Source organism: Protopterus annectens, chromosome 1.part0 (assembly GCF_019279795.1).
Source record: "Protopterus annectens isolate FY-2018-M chromosome 1.part0, PAN1.0, whole genome shotgun sequence".
Classification (NCBI taxonomy): domain Eukaryota; kingdom Metazoa; phylum Chordata; order Ceratodontiformes; family Protopteridae; genus Protopterus; species Protopterus annectens.
In genome coordinates this window covers 1808017894-1808036015 of record NC_056725.1, presented here as the reverse complement: position 1 = coordinate 1808036015, position 18122 = coordinate 1808017894, and the positions used below count along the sequence as shown (strand labels likewise).

Genomic DNA, 18122 nt, shown 5'->3' with positions numbered 1-18122 from the left:
GAGGGTGGCTGCCACTAGTTCTGTTCTTCGCAGGCATGCCTGGTTGAGGGATCAGAATTTAGCTGAGCATGTTAAGACAAGGATTTTGGATGCTCCTTTACAGTCTGATGTGTTGTTTGGTTCGCCTGTGGAAGCAGTTTTAAAGAAAATGGAGGACAAAGCTAAGTCTATGCAAACTGTTAAAGATTTTTTGCAGGTGCAGCCACCAAGTTTAGTAGAAATTGGCCTACTAAGGGATGGACATATCCTGTTTATGATTCCCAGTCTAGGGGTAGGTCTAGACGTGGTAGGGGCAGAGCTCAAGGTTCTTTTAGGCCTAGGACAGGGAGTTCACCTGCTCCAACTTCTGGTGAGGGCAGGGGTCAGTCCTTTCGTAAACAGACCCAATGACCTGCCTTTTCAGCTGCCAGTAGATTCTCGCCTGGCAGCTCCTTTGGGAGGAAGACTGTCTCTTTTCAAAGAAAATTGGGATTTAATTACTCAAGACAGATGGGTGTTGGATATCATTCACCACGGTTACAGGTTTTATTTCCATACATTACCCACTTTCAACGGCATGCCAGACGTTCCTCCTCCACAAAGGAAAGAGGCTCACAAGCAAATTTCTCTGTTGCTCCAAATAGGGGCCATTCAGCCAGTCCCTGTATCAGAAAGGGGCCTAGGATTTTATTCTCGCCTGTTCCTAGTACCAAAGAAGGGGAACACATGGAGACCAATTTTGGATTTATCTATCCTCAACACTTATCTGGACATTCCCAAGTTCAAGATGTTGACGTTACAACAGCTTTTACCTCTGCTGGGCAAAGATCACTGGATGGTAACTTTAGATCTCAAGGAAGCTTACCTTCATGTGCCTATAAGACTAAGTTGCAGGAAGTATCTGCGTTTTCGAGCTGGAAATTCTCATTATCAGTTCTCTGCATTGCCCTTTGGCTTATCTACTGCCCAGAGTATTCACAAAGGTTCTGGCTCCAGTGATAGCTTACTTCAGGCTAAAAGGAATTCAAATCTATCCTTACTTGGACGACTGCCTGATTCTGGCTCAAGAAAAGGAAGAACTTCTACAGCATCTGGAATATGTTATAGCAGTGCTAAGATGCCTAGGGTATTCTGTGAACGAAATAAAGTCCAGTCTAGTACCCTCTCAAGACATGTGCTTTCTGGGTGTGAGGCTGAATACAGCAGCCCAGATGGCCTTTTTAACCCCGGACAAACAAAAGAGTCTATCCCTTTACTTCCATCAACTATCTCATCAGTCCGTGCTGACTGCAAGGACAGTCCTTCAAGCATTAGGGTTCATGGCATCTTGTATTCTGGTGCTTCCCAATGCCAAACTGCATATGAGGAAGCTGCAATGGTATCTCAAAATGTATGGACACAGCACTGCCAGGATTTGGACACTGTCATTCAAATAATACCTTGCCTTCAAAAAGAATTTTTGTGGTGGGCTCAGGAATGTCACCTAAACAAGGGACTCTCTGTGACCCGGCCAGAGGCGAGTCAGATTTTAACGACAGATGCCTCGGACATTGCTTGGGGAGCTCATCTGAATGGAAAGTGGATACAAGACAAGTGGCCTGCCAGACTACAGCATCTACATATCAACATGAAGGAGATGTTAGCAGTCCAGTTTGCATTAATGGCTTTCAAGGAGTTACTTCTTCCAGGGCAGGTGTTGATTCTAACAGACAACACAACTGTCATGTGGTACATCAACAAACAAGGGGAACACATTCTTATCCTCTATGCAGGCAAGCAATGATTTTATGGGAGACTGCGCTCAGCTTGCAACTAACTCTTCAGGCAAGGTTTCTGCCGGAGCACAGAACTCCTTAGCAGATGTGTTAAGCAGACAAATCATGGATCCCCACGAGTGGAAACTGGATCTTCATGTATTTCAGAAATTGACAGTGTCCTGGGGAACTCCAGACATAGATCTGTTCGCTTCTCCACTAAACCACCAGCTGCCAAAGTTTTGCACAAAGGGGTTTCATCACACAGCTTGGAAAGTGGATGCTCTGTCTTTCAGTTGGAAAAATCTTCATGTGTATGCCTTTCCACCTCTGCCTCTTCTTCCAAAGGTGCTCTTAAAGGTCAGACAAGACAAGCCAAGGATGATTTTAATAGCTCCAGATTGGCCTCGGCAACACTGGTATCCACTACTAAGGAGTCTGGTAAGGAAGCCTCCATGGCCTTTACCTTTGATTCCACATCTGTTGTCTCAGAAGGACGGTCATCTCCTCAATGTCAAGCTTCACTCTCTTCATCTAACAGCCTGGCATATTCTATGTTGACACACAGCAGGTCTCAACTTCCTCAACAAGTTTTAAATGTGATTATGGAAGCTAGAAGACCTAGTACAAGGAAAGTGTACGCAGAAAAATGGAAGAGATTTTTATTTTGGAGTACAGCAAAGAATTTGGAGATTTCTGAGCCTAATTTGAGTGTGGCTCTTCAATATCTTACTGAGTTATTGGACAAAGGTTTGTCTTTCTCTTCCATTAAGATTCATGCTGCAGCAATTTCAGCTCACTATGATTGTGACCCACCATTGTTTTCGCATCCTTTGTTCAAGCAATTTCTTAGAGGGCAAAGAATATAAGACCCCACGTAGAGCTCCTACTCCTGCTTGGGATCTCAATTTTGTGTTGGAGAAACTTACTCTACAACCTTTTGAGCCTCGGCTACTGCTGACTTGAAATACTTGTCATGGAAGACTGCTTTTTTGTTGGCCATTACTTCTGCAAGAAGGGTTTCTGAGTTGCAGGCCCTTATGGCGGTTGAGCCTTTTTTGATTTTTCATAAGGATAGGGTATCATTACGTACTAATCCTTCCTTTATGCCTAAGGTGGTTTCTAGGGTGGCTTTAAACCAAACTATTCATTTGCCTACTTTTTATGCAGATCCCCAAAATAAAGGGGAAAAGATTTTGCACACTTTAGATGTACACAGGCAATTGCGTTATTATTTAAGCAGGACTAAGGATTTTAGGCAGTCTCAGCAGTTGTTTGTTTCTTTTGCTTTGAGTTCGCAGGGCAAGCCTGGGTCAAAACAAACTATTTCTAGGTGGATTGGGTTTTGCATTGCAGTTTGTTATTCCCATCATGGCAAGGAGATTCCAGCTGGGATTAGGCCTCATTCCACTAGGGCTACTGCCACTTCAACAGCATTTCTAAGGGGGGTGGCAACTAAGGATATTTTGGAGGCAGCTACTTGGAGTTCAGTGCATACTTTCTCTAAGCATTATCACCTTCCTCTCTACTCTAAGTCTAGGGCTGGTTTTGCCACAGCTATTTTGCAAGGCATGTTGTCAGCTCCTGTTTCCTTATGATTTGCCAGCCTCCCTTACCTCTGCTTTGGGATTCTACCCAATAGTTAGGACTGCAGCAATGTGGAATGAAGAACATAGTACAGTTTTGTACCTACCATAAATGTAGATGTTCGAGGATCCACATTGCTGCAGTCCAATTTACCCTCCCTCCTTCCCCTCTGTGTTTAGGGGTGGTTGTGTAGGTGAGGTTATATTCTGGTACTTTTGTATATATTGTACATATTTTTGGTGCAGGTTTGTTTGGAGTTTTTGGTATTGGCCTTGTCTTTTTAGGGTCTTCTGACATCTGGGGCAAGAAAAGACTGAGGATATGACGTCGGTCATGCGCATTAGTACCCTGACGTACTGACGTCAGTCTAATGCGCCTTGACCGACGTCAGCCATATACTTTGGTATTCGGGCCGACTGGACAGCGGACTACCCAATAGTTAGGACTGCAGCAATGTGGATCCTCGAACATCTACATTTATGGTAGGTACAAAACTGTACTTTCCTCCTGCTTGAATCCAGACACTCAGATCTCAGGCTAGAAAGTAATCCTCTAGCCAGATTTCACATGCGAATACTTCAGTGGACCCTGTCAACCCAGTGATCCATTCTTCAGCATCCGTTAACCACTCCAGTCAAGATTACACAAGCATGCAAAAGGTATCTTCTTTGGTGGATTGATTTGAATGAACTTTCCAAAGGCCATCCTTTTTTTCTGTCCCTGGTCACACTGACCACAGACATCTTCCATTTGCGGTGGGATGGAGGCATTATTTGGGAAGCGAAATCCAAGGTACGTGGTTCACCCTGAAAGGGCAAAGACTCCTACCAATGTCCTGGACATGTCAGTGGTCTGATGCATTAACAAACAGGGAGGAACCAAATCTTATCCATTTTGTCGAGAAGCAGTGAGTGTGTGGCAATGGGCGATCTCTTCCAGTCACTTTCCAATAACAATGCACATGCCAGGGAAATCCAACATGATTGCAGACAAACTAAGTAGGTCCATTCTGATTTCTCACTAGTGGTCTTTGTGTCAAAGTAGCAGACAGAATTCCTCATCAGTGTGGCCAGCCATGTTGCAAACTATTTGTCTCCCCTCAATCAGTGCAGTAGGTCCTTTGCCCTGATCCCACCAACAGGGGAGTCACCAAGAGATGCTCTAGTCCACGATCGGCTATCCAGTCTCCTTTATGCTTACCCAGTGTTACCTGTCCTCCACAAATTTCTACAGAAGGCATTCCAGTTGAAGAGCACAGTTATCCTCCTTGCCGTCTTTTGGCCTCATCAGATTTGGTTCTCCTCCTTCTGGCCTCACCTTCTGCATCCACCCTGAGTACTGGATCCAACTATAGACCTCCAGTCTCACCTGACAGGGATGATTCATCCTGACATAAATGGCCTCGAACTGACCACATAGCTTCTCCAATTCTGTTGCTTGCTAGACAGCCCAGGCTGTCCTCCTCTGTTAGTCATATTTTGTTGTCTTCTCAAAAAGTTTCTACTAGAAGGATTTAAGAGATTTCTATTCTGGGCCCTTAGCAGAAATCTGGACCCCCTTTCTAACCCGGTACCATCTGTACTTGAATTTGAGTCCGGTTTCAATGAAGCTGCTAGCTTTTCTACTATTAAGGTCCAGTTTGGCTGCCATTTTAAACTTCTACCTAGGCGAAAATAACTCTACCTTAGCTGCTTCTAAATTATGTAAATCTTTCCTCAAAGTAGCCTTTTTACTTGGACCTCCATTATAGGATCCCAATCCTCCTTAGGATTTAACTGTTGTGCTTCTGACCCTGACCCAGAGTCCCTTTGAACCTTTAGCCTGGTCAGATCTAAAATGTCTGTCTTGGAAAGCCATCTTTCTGGTTGCTGTCATATCAGCTAAACAAGGGTTTGAACTCCAGGATCTGCCTTCCAAATTTCTGTACTTGATTTACACAAGGAAAGGGAGTTCTTGCAGACCAACCTTTTTTTTTTTTTGCCCAAGGTAGCTTCCGAGTCCATTAACCTCCCATTTTTTCCCCAGACTTCTCGAATAAAGGAGAGTATATGCTCCATCTTTTGGATGTGTATAGACAAATTCGCTTTTACCGGCATAGAACCAAGGATTTCAGGATAACTGATTGTTTCTTTCTCTCCCAACAAATTGGGCAAGCCAGTTTCCAAATTTACAGTGGTCAAATGGTTAATCAATTGTATCTCCCGTGTCTGTAGTCAGAGGATAATCCTTGATTGAGCCTCCTAGAGTGCATTCCACGAGGTCTGTGGTGGTCTCTCCAACTTTTTGGTCATTACTTCCATATTGACATTTGTATAGCTGCAACTTGGACTAATGCTCACACTTTTATTGCTCACTTCAAATTGGATTATCTTTCTAGGAACAGAGCTGCCTTTGGTTTTGCAGTACTCTAGAATATTCTTCCATGAGGGCCACCCAAGGTATGAGTAGCAGGAGACCTGTCCCATCAGTTGAGGAATGAATGAAAAGGACAGCATACGATTAAAAAAAAAAGGTTTATGTAGTCTCCATAGTGTTCCATCTGTGTCCATTTTCATTCTTCCTCAACTTCCTGCCCCCATCCCTTAGCTTCTTTAAAGAAACGTTCTCTCTGGGACCTTTGTTCCTTGTTTGAGCTTCACCTCCTTTTTCTTCTGTCCTTTTTATCTAGTGGCAGCAAACTCAGTCTAAGGTATATTAGGCTGGTGAGGTATTATCGGTAAAAGGAGAAGCTTAAGAATTTTGGTGCTGAGAATCTGGTAGAAGCAGCAGGGTTGGATCCAAACCCATCAGCTGAGGAAGATTGAAAAATGGACACTGTGGGTGGAAAGTTATGGTGAGTACATAACTTTTTTTACTCCGAGGTAGTTATTAGAGAAAGATACCCTTCAAAATTCAGCTGACTTTGCTTTGACTCTGGATTACTTGTGTTGTGCGTGTGCTCGCTTGCTCTCTGTCTTTCAGAAAGTGAAGTTGTTTGTTAATGGGATAATGCACATCAGGCCATCAGTGAGGAACAGAGTACCAGTTTGTAACTTGGAAAGTATCTTTTAGAGCCTGCTCTTTCTAGTGACATTTAAAGTTTTGCTGTAAAATTTTTGTCTGTAGCTGTTGCTTATGTGAGGGTTTGCTAGTTTCAGAAGTGCAAGTCTAGATGTGGTCTTCATTTCTGTGGTTAATACTACTGCTGTTGCTCCAAGCTGTCATTGAGATTCACCAGTGCAGATGAACAGGCTTCCTTCAGACTTTCCTGGATGGGTATGCCTGTTTCTCTCGCTCATTTCCCACCCATCTTAAATTCTCTAGTACCAAAAACACTGATACCAAGTTATTTGGGTCACAGTTCTGGTTTGATCCATTTGCATTTCTGAGCAGACTACATTAAGTAATTGTGAAAGAAGACTTGTCATCTTTTTAAGTTTTAACAATCACTCCCAATAACTTTGAGATGTTATAGTTTAGTATGACTTAGGTTTTGTATACTTTATATACCTGCATTATTGTGGGGGATTTTTTTTCTGTCTTCAAGTGGGGGTGTTTCATCATCATCTAGACCTGGGTACTACATCTTGCTTTGAAGATTAGAGGACGACTCTGGCCTTCATCAGTTTTTAAATGTTTAGTGTAAGACCACAGTAGGCTTGTTCCCAAATACCGAATGCACAGCAGTATAAGAACCAAGAGAGATTGCATTCCCATTGTGATTCAGAATTTGAATTACTGTTAAAAGTGAGTATCAAATCATATGTGCTTCATCTAAATTGTGAACTGGCCATTTTTGAATATCATCTATCGATATTACTTATGACTGAGCTTTAAAAGTGTACAAGACACTTACCTTTTATTGTGCATTTTATGTTCATGCTGAAGGGAGAATAGGCTTGAGGAAAATCTTTTAAGTATGTACTCATGTGATAGTAATATAGAAAGTTCCCACGAATGCCTGGTGTAATAGCTGAGACAAACTGACCAAATCCTCGGTTCGAACTGGAAGAACGAAATTTATTGTAAAACAAGACAAAACAACCACCGAACTTCATAGGTTAAGCGCTTTCATCTGAATATAACCAGACTTCCTCAGAACAATAACAAGGTGGATCTGGAAGGTTTAAATAGCCCGTTTTGGCGCCAAACTCTGAAAAAGCAATAACAATTTAAGCTGACACAGTACACTAAGTAAGTTTTAACTACTTTTATACACTGTGTAAAATGACTTAATAAATATAAATTGTAAGTCAAATAAAACATATCTAAAAATACTGTAACAACCGTATAACAACCATATTCAATAGTGCTGTAGATACAAATGTAAATACAAATATAAATACAATATACAAGCTTTTGAAAGCTGTTAAAATCCTATAAAAGATATATTTCATGATGCTGTGAGAAAGTGTATATATACACATAAAAAAACATATATGAAAAGCATATATAAAACATATATATATATATATATATATATATATATATATATATATATATATATACAACTGTATACATGACAATCTATATACTTAAAAATCTATATACATATCTTAAAGCCCTATGGCAGAATGCTCCGTTCAAATAATAACATGTATACTCCATGTACTAAAATGTGAGATGAAGTTAAAGTGTATATACTGGATAAGTCCAAATGGACGAATCAGTATCCTGTTGTTCTGAGGAAGTCTGGTTATATTCAGATGAAAGCGCTTAACCTATGAAGTTCGGTGGTTGTTTTGTCTTGTTTTACAATAAATTTCGTTCTTCCAGTTCGAGCCGAGGATTTGGTCAGTTTGTCTCTGCTATTACACCAGGCATTCGTGGGTGATGTCCTTCAAGGATGCATCTGCAGTCCTTACAAATGGGTTGTCCTGTTGTCAGGCAGCCCTTCGGTCGGCCGGATTCCAAAGTCTGGGTCTGGCCTCGGCTGGTGTCGCACTTCACCCGACGTCATAGCTGCAGTTATTCGGGTATAAAGGCATCAGCCGACGCCATCTTCCCCAGTCTTTCTTGCCGCGTGGCGCCCGAAGCAGAAGCTGTTCGCAAGTGCCGGTCGGTCAGATCCAGAGATTACTACTACCGAATACTACTTCGAAGACTTCCAAAAAGCTAAGTACCCCGTTTTGGACTCTTTCTTGCCTCAGCCGATGTCAGAGAAAGTGAATAACTGTTTATCTTGTGGGAAACAAATACCTCATAAAGATTTCCACTCCTACTGTATACATTGCTTAGGCCCAGACCACGACGTAGCAGCTTGTCTAGCCTGCGCTTCTTTTAACCGACGGACGCTTAGACGTCGGTCGGAGTTTGCTGAACAAATTTTCGGCTCTGATTTTGCCTACATTATGCCGTCGGATCCTCCGACAACGCAAATTTCCAAAAAACGAAAAGAAAAGAACCGACACTCGCGGTCCGCGGTCTCGGCCGAAACCGCGATTAAGCAAACCGCGAGGGTCTCGGTTTCGGCCGAAACCGAGCAAACGGTTCTTTCTCCAGCTGAAACTATGCCTTCTACCGAGGCCTCCTCTAACCTGGTAGAATCTGCTTCTGAAATTCAGCTTTCTGTTGCGGTTTCCCAGGATTTATCAGACACAATTCCCCTGGATATTTCAACCCCTGCACGTGGAGCTGCTAGGCCTCCTGCAGCCATGTCTATTAAGGCCTTTGCCAGGGCTAAAGCAGCCAAAGCTTCAAAATCTGTGCCTGCCAAACCCCCCTCACACAGGCCCAGCACTAGCTCTCATATGCTATCTTTGGCTGAGGATTTAATTTCTTTAATTCGTAGATCCCAGCCCCATCCAGACAGGTCCTCTCTCCCTCCTCCAGAAAAGAGGCCTAGAGCAGAGCCCCCTGAACCAGTATCCACTGATGGTTCCTCTGATGAATCAGAACATACAGACCTCCCTGAGGCTTCTTATTCTCCTTACGAAGACTCTGATGCTGAAGAGTCCATCCCTTCAGCCTCTCCACCTGAGGAATTTTCCTTTGGGGAAACCTTGCATGCTATGAGGGAACAATTTCAGTGGCAGGGCCAAGATTTCTCAGACTCCAGAAAAAGGCTTAGAACCTTCCTACATTTGCCACAACATAGGCCTTTAGCTATACCTCCAGTTCTTTCTGTTGTAGATGATGCATTTAATGATGCTTGCACTGCTCCTGATTCATTACCTCCGGCTCCTGCTAAGCCCGATAGGTTCTACAGGGTCCCGGACACTCATCACCATTTATACAAGGCTCCCTTTGCAGATCCAGAGACCATCGCCCAGGGCCCTAAAGCTGTAGCTGCTACTTCTACTAAAAACCCCCTCCCCTCTGAAAGGGAATCCAGGTCCTTAGAGAGATGGGGTAAAAAAGTTTACACTTCTGCTACCTTGTCAGCTAGGGCTTTGAACTGCCAATTTCATATGATTCAGTATCAAGAGTTTATGCTTGACCAGTTAACTAAAAAGCTTTCCTCTGAAGAATCTTTAGATAAAAAATATGTTCAGGAAATGGTGCATAACATACAGCAGGTTAGTAACCATTCTTTAAAATGTGGCTATGATGCACTGGAGGCTTCCTTTAGATCAGCCATGACTGGAACAGTTATCAGGAGACATGCATGGTTGAAAGAACAGACATTACCAGACCATGTCAAATCAAAGCTTTTGGATGCACCCATGGGCAAGGTCAATTTATTTGGTTCCCCTGCTCAGCAGGTGCTAAAAAAGATGGAAGAGAAGGCGAAATCTGTACAAACGGTGAAAGATTTCTTACAGGTTCAACCTCCAAGGTTTAGCAGGAACTGGCCCTCCAAAAATTGGTCCTTTCCAGACTCCTCTAAGGCCCAGAGAGGCAGGAATAGGCGTTCAAGAGGCAGAAACCAATCCAGGGGTGCCTACAGGGGACGCCAATGGCAAGGTAACGACCAGCGAGGCACAGACGCAGCCACCACCACTACAACAACTCAATCACAGTGACTTGACAGTGGCACCGCCTACCAGGGAACAACTAGAAGCACCCTTAGGCGGAAAACTAACATTATTCTCAAAAAACTGGCATTGCATCACAAAGGAAAAATGGATTTTGCAAACTATAGACCAAGGTTACAGGTTCCATTTCCATACTCTACCAAGGAAGAGAGGAATGCCAAACCTACCACCTACTCAAAGGACAGAAGCTCTAAAACAAATATCTCAGCTATTAAGAATGAGAGCTGTGGAAAGGGTACCACCTATGGAGCAAGGAAAGGGATTTTACTCCAGACTATTCCTGGTACCAAGAAAAGAAAACAAATGGAGACCCATTCTAGACCTGTCCGCTTTAAACACATTCCTTATTGTTCCAAAATTCAAAATGCTGACCCTACAGCAGCTTCTTCCCATGCTGGGCAAGGAGTCTTGGCTGGTAACTCTAGATCTCAAGGAGGCATACCTGCACGTCCCCATAAGACCAATTTGCAGAAGATACCTCAGATTTCTTGCAGGATCAGAGCATTATCAATTTTCAGCATTGCCCTTTGGCTTATCTACTGCGCCCAGTGTGTTCACGAAATGCCTGGCATCAGTAATTGCTCATTGCAGGCTTCAGGGAATCCAAATTTATCCCTACCTGGACGACTGCCTGATACAAGCGGACAACAAAAGCAAACTAGCAGAAGACTTACAAAGAGTCATTTACCTGCTGCAAGCCTTGGGATATACAGTCAATATAAAAAAGTCAAGGCTGATTCCATCCCAAAGAATAACCTTTCTAGGTGCAGAGCTGGACACATCAAAACAGATGGCATTCCTAACTGCAGAAAAGAAAGAACAACTACCTCTCTACTTCTTGGCATTAACAAAGCAGAACCACCTAACTGCAAGAAAAGTACTGCAAGCTCTAGGCTTCATGGCATCCTGCATAATTCTGGTCCCTCATGCCAGATTGCATATGAGAAAGCTACAGTGGTACCTAAGGAATTTGTGGTCCCAACACAAGCACAGCCTAGAAACCAAAATTCCAATAATTCCATGCCTGAAACAAGAGTTCCTATGGTGGGCTCAGGCCTGTCAATCAAACACAGGATTGCCCTTCTGCAACAGCCAACCAAGCCAAACCATCACGACAGATGCCTCAGACCTCGGTTGGGGAGCACACATGCAGGGCAAGTGCATACAAGGCTTATGGACTCAAGACCAGCTGCGCCTACACATAAATCTAAAGGAAATGCTGGCAGTAAAATTGGCAATCCAGTCATTCAGACCATTTCTCCAAGAAGGTCAGTTGATGATAAGGACAGACAACACCACAGTTATGTGGTACATCAACAAACAGGGGGGCACCCATTCATATCCTCTATGCCGGCTGGCACTGGACCTATGGGATGTGGCCCTGAGCTACAACATTCAGTTACAAGCAATCTTTGTACCGGGAAAAGAAAACATTCTAGCAGACATATTAAGCAGAACAACCACAGATGCCCACGAATGGATGCTTCATCCAGACATCTTCAAAGCCATCACAAGGGAATGGGGATTACCACAAATAGACTTGTTTGCATCTCCAGTCAATCACCAGCTAAAGAAATTCTGCACAAGGACGTACCACCCACTTGCTTGGAAGGTGGACTCCCTTTCTTTCAGTTGGAAAAACCTGACAGCATACGCATTTCCACCACTTCCTTTGATGCACAAGGTGCTTCTGAAGATCAAAGAGGACCATCCCAGGATCATTCTGATAGCTCCAGACTGGCCAAGACAACATTGGTACCCATTGTTGAGGAGCATGTCTCGGGAACAAATATGGACACTACCCCTGATCCCATTATTGTTAACACAGAACAACTACAACATCCTGCATCCAAACCTGAAAACTCTGCAGCTAACTGCCTGGAACATTACATAACAGCAATTAACCCAAACTTATCCCAAAGGGTTAAAGACATAATCCTGGAGGCACGCAGACCTTCAACAAGAAAGAATTATGCAGCAAAATGGAAAATATATCTCATTTGGAGTACTGCAAAGGGAGAAGATGTGACTCTGGTAAACATGGCCAACATCCTGGAGTACTTGGCAGAGCTCTTCCACACAGGCCTGTCCTACTCTTCCATCAAGATACATGCATCAGCTATTTCAGCACAATATAGCTTGGATCCTCCTGTCTTCTCTCATCCCCTGCTCAGACAGTTTCTGAGAGGAATTAAAAATGTGAAACCTCCCAGGAAACCACCATTGCCAGCATGGGACTTGAAATTTGTGCTAGAAAAATTGACACTTCCTCCTTTTGAACCAGCAGCAACAGCAGAATTACAATACTTATCCTGGAAGACTGCTTTCCTGCTGGCAATAACCTCAGTAAGAAGGGTCTCTGAACTACAGGCATTAATGGCAGTACAACCCTTCCTGATCTTCCATCAAGATTGTGTCCATGAGAACAAATCCTACATTTATGCCTAAGGTGGTATTCAGTGTGTCATTAAATCAGGCTATTCACTTACCTGCATTCTTCCCAAACCCACAGAACAGGGGAGAAAGACTTTTGCATACCTTGGATGTACACAGGCAGTTACGCTACTACCTGGACAGGACTAAGCCCAATAGAAAAACTGACCAGCTTCTGGTAGCATATGCCACAGGAAAGGAAGGAAAACCAATTTCAAAACAGACAATCTCCAAATGGATAGGAAATTGCATTAGATTTTGTTACTCCTACCATGGAAAGAAAACTCCAGAGAACATCAGGCCTCACTCCACAAGGGCTACAGCCACTACCACAGCTTTCTTACGAGGAGTGGCTACCAAGGACATTATAGAGGCTGCTACTTGGACCTCCGTGCATACATTTGCCAAACATTACAATTTACCTTTATACTCTAGATCCCGAGCAGGTTTTGCCACTGCTGTTTTGCAAGGGATCCTAGCTACACCATAATCACTACTCTTTCCTCCTCCCCTTGTTTAGCTATGGTATTCTACCCATTTGTAAGGACTGCAGATGCATCCTTGAAGGACATAGTACAGTTTTGTACCTACCATAAATGTAGATGTCCGATAGGAATGCATCTGCAGTCAGGATTACCCACCCTCCTTCCCCTCTGAGGTACTCCTAGGGTATTTGCCAGCCTTCAGCTAGCTTGGGGGGGATCTATTATGGTGTATTTGTTTGTATATATGTACATACATGCTTATTTTTTGTGTTTGCTCTCTATTATTTGGAATCATTGGCATTTATCCAAATTTAGCCTTCCAAAAGGGCACCTGGCATCTGGGGCAAGAAACACTGAGGAAGATGGCGTCGGCTGATGCCTTTATACCCGAATAACTGCAGCTATGACGTCGGGTGAAGTGCGACACCAGCCGAGGCCAGACCCAGTCTTTGGAATCCAGCCGACCGAAGGGCTGCCTGACGACAGGACAACCCATTTGTAAGGACTGCAGATGCATTCCTATCGGACATCTACATTTATGGTAGGTACAAAACTGTACTTTTTTTATACAGTTGCTTGTGGTTTTACATTGGTTGTGGCTTGGCATGGATAGCAGCATCGGCAGTCCTCAGGCTTCATTGAACAAGGAGGAAATGGACAAAATTCGGTCTGATGTCTCTTTATTAAAAGAGGAAATGTTCCGCTTAACTGAACTTGTTGGTCGTACCTTGGCAGCCCTACAAACCCGTGAGGTGAGCAAAGCTAATGGTGACACGAAGGGGGAGCCGCCAAGTGAGGCGAACAAGCCAACGGATGCGCAGGAGGGTTTCCTTCCTGCTGAAGGATCTAGCCATGTAGTTAATCAGTTTCATACTGTTAACCGGGTTGACTGCAGTACGCAGATTGACATACCTAATGGACAGGTGCAATATGCTGATGACGTTAACCTGGTATCTCGGACCAAGGATTTAAACGTGAACAATGTCTCGACGAATGATTTCACTTTTGATTTCAGTCTATTTCATGATCGGGACGAAGTGGATAGACTGGGGGCACGACCTAAACGCCCGATGACCATTAAAACATATTCTGCAGCCACTAGGCTACAAACAGACAAATTTAAAGGTACTGATGTAAACTATTCAAGTCCTAATTATAATGAACCAAAAAGTAATGATCAATACAAGAAAAACAAAATGTATACAACTGATAGTATTGGTTGGTAATGATATTGATTTTTTGGACCGTTTTCTCAGTGATAATTATGATTTCAACAACAATGATGCCAACATTGATCATTATGATGCAGGAAGACAAGTTAGTGGCATAAAGTCGTCAATTAAGGACAAGATGTACCTTTTGGGGAAGAAATTATTTACTATTAAAAGTTTAAAAATTGATAAAGCCTATCTGTCAAAATGTATTGCTATGCATATTGTACCCAAAGGTTTGAGGTTTTTTAAATTACCTATGGGTATTGTGTTAAACAATGAAACTATTGGTGAATTCAGTCAACTGTTTGATAGCTATGGTATAGGCTATATGAAAATTATTATCAAGAAAAATGATGAAAAATTATCTGGTTTATTGCAGGAAATTGATATATTGAATAATGAAATTATTAATAATGAGGCATACGCTCAGTGGACAGATTTGTATGATAAACAGTTCAACCTTGCCAATCAAAAAGCTAAAGGGATTTTTCAAAGAAAATCCCGAAAAATTGAACTTGATGTTGAGCAGTATGCTGAGAATAGGGCATATATTTGGCCCAAAGAACTTCAGAGATTTGAAAGTGATAGGAATCACAACAACTTGGGCAGACAGGTAAATAAGGGTACCAATTTTCAGGGGGGTAGGTTTTATCCTGCTCCAAAAAGTGCATTCACCCCATGGAACAGGAGAATGAGGTAAACGAAGTAGGTAATGACATTAGGATATCTGAAAATTTTGGCTTAGGTGATGAAATAATTGTCGACACTTCTAACCGTTCCCTTATGGTTACTGACGAACATGGTAAAAACATTGTACACACCAGCAGTGGATTCAGAGTATTCAACTATACTAACATTAACATCTCTGAGGAGTTTATTAGGTTGTTTACAAAAGGTATGAAATTTATTCCCACTGTTGGATTTAATTTGGTTGATACCATCCTGGAATTAAAATTGTACTGTAGGAGGCTAAATTTAGCTGTCCAATTTAAGGATAACAACTTGGATGTTAATTCATTTGAATCCGGTTTACTAAAGAAGAAAAGTACTTATATCCCTTGTACACATCCTGGTGTAGCATGTTTTGAAACAATGGCTAGCCAGGAAGTTTACAAGTTTAATAAATTATATAAGACTGATAAATACATCCAACGTAGTATCAATCAAAATTTAACTACAGGCAAACGTGCGTGTTTGGAAGAACTAGTTAAGAATAAAGAAGTTAGGGTTATGAAACCAGATAAAGGGGGTGGAGTGGTTTTGTTTAATAGGATGGATTATATAAATGAGATTTACAACATTTTACATCATTCAGATAACTATGAAGCTATATCATTAAACGAGGTTAATATTGGATATAGACGTATTGATCTTGCCATAGAAGAATACTTGATTGACCACAGGATCACCAATGACACACATCAATTTCTGAGGGTGGAATTTCCTGTTTTAGCCACCATCATGTGTATTCCTAAAATACACAAAAATTTAAATAAACCCCCATTCAGACCAATAATCTCCGGCAGTAGGTCTAAAACATTCCCATTAGGTGTGGCCATTGATAGTTGGATAAAACCGGTATACAGTAACATCCCACATTTAATCAAGGATTCATGGATGTTCCTGGGACAGCTAACCTCCAATCTTTGGAGTAGAGACTTGTTTTTTTAACCATCGACGTTAAGGATTTATTCTCTTGTATTCCTAAAGGCATTGGCTTAGATTATTTTAGTAGTAGTCTCAGGAAATATTCCAGTATGGAATGGGATCGAATAAATCTTATTACTGATATGATGGGACTTGTTTTGGATTATAATTACATACATTTTGAGAGTGAATATTTCAGGCAAACCAGAGGGGTAGCGATGGGAGCATTGTGTGCCCCTATTTTCGCCAACTTAGTTATGCTTGAGTGGGAGACGGAATTTTTGTTCAAATGTGAGTGTAGTAAATATATGGCTTATTATTCTAGATTCTTAGATGATTTATTTGTATTATGGAAAGGTCCCATTGTTATGATAAGTAAATTTGTTGATTACATTAACAATACCACAGACTTTCTAAAATTTACATACAACTATAGTGATACCGGGATCGCCTACTTAGACACATATATAAGCCATGGTGAGTCAGGATTTATATATATATAGAAAAGAGATGTTTTCAAACGATTACTTACAATTTAGTAGTAACCATCCAGCTTGCATGTTCAAGAACGTTTTTAAGGGACAGTGTATTAGAGCTTGCCCGTATGTCATCAACAGTTGAAATTATGAATATGGAATTGGAGTTTATTAATTCCATGTTTACTGCTAGAGGATATCCTCTTCCACTTTTGTGTGATGTAGTTGAATATGTTAGAAAGGAGTGGGGTAATAAGTATATACCCCTATTGGGAAATACACTAGGTAGTCCATTGAATTGTGAGAAAATAGAACGTAGTAATAGGGTATGTGTCATGACGTACACACCGGTGGTACACTTTATCAAAAACATTATTTTGGATAATTGAAATCTAATAATTGTTGATGATGAACTAACTAAAATTCTGGATACTCACCCGAAATTTGTATACAAGACAGGACCCAATATCAAAAAACTATTGGAATATGGGACTGACAAATATGTGACTAATAAGAATATAACTGGTACCAAAAAATGTGGTACATGCAAACAGTGTCATGCAATAAATGAAGATGTAGGCATCAGGTTGGACAATTGCAATAAGACATATATTGTGAGTAAAGCAGGCAATTATAATACTAAGTTAGTAATTTACCTATCCAGGTGTACGATATGCCCTGCTTTTTACATCGGGAAAACAGAGAGACAGTTCAAGAAACGTATATATGATCACTTATACAGTATTAGAGTTAAGGACAGCAGGAATGCCCTATATCGACACATTGCAACGAATGGTGAAGACCATCAGTTCAAATTTCTTATTATTGATCAAGTAAAAATTTCTCCAATTGGTGGTAACATTAAGGCCTGGTTGGCTATGAAGGAGAGCAGATAGCAGATGCTCACTGATGCCACTAGATCTCCAGGTATTAATGAATACATCAGTATAAAACCCTTTTTATTGAATGCAAAGTAGCCTTTAGCCTACTGATTCGTCCATTTGGACTTATCCAGTATGTACACTTTAACTTCATCTCACATTTTAGTACATGGCGTATACATGTTATTATTTGAACGGAGCATTCTGCCATAGGGCTTTAAGATATGTATATAGATTTTTAAGTATATAGATTGTCATGTATACAGTTCTATATATATATATATATATATATATGTTTTTATATATGTTTTTCATATATGTTTTTTATGTATATATACACTTTCTCACAGCATCATGAAATATATCTTTTATAGAATTTTAACAGCTTTCAAAAGCTTGTATATTGTATTTATATTTGTATTTACATTTGTATCTACAGCACCATTGAATATGGTTGTTATACGGTTGTTACAGTATTTTTAGATACGTTTTATTTGACATACAATTTATATTTATTAAGTCATTTTACGCAGTGTATAAAAGTAGTTAAAACTTATTTAGTGTACTGTCAGCTTAAATTGTTATTGCTTTTTCAGAGTTTGGCGCCAAAACAGGCTATTTAAACCTTCCAGATCCACCTTGTTGTTTTTCTGAGGAAGTCTGGTTATATTCAGATGAAAGCGCTTAACCTATGAAGTTCGGTGGTTGTT

General features: G+C 41.4%; 1 protein-coding gene across 2 annotated transcripts in view; it reads left to right on the top strand.

The window, feature by feature from the left end:
• LOC122800178 (WT1 associated protein) overlaps positions 1-18122 on the top strand; it is a 1433819-nt gene that overhangs the window by 1360593 nt on the left and 55104 nt on the right. The window lies entirely within an intron of this gene.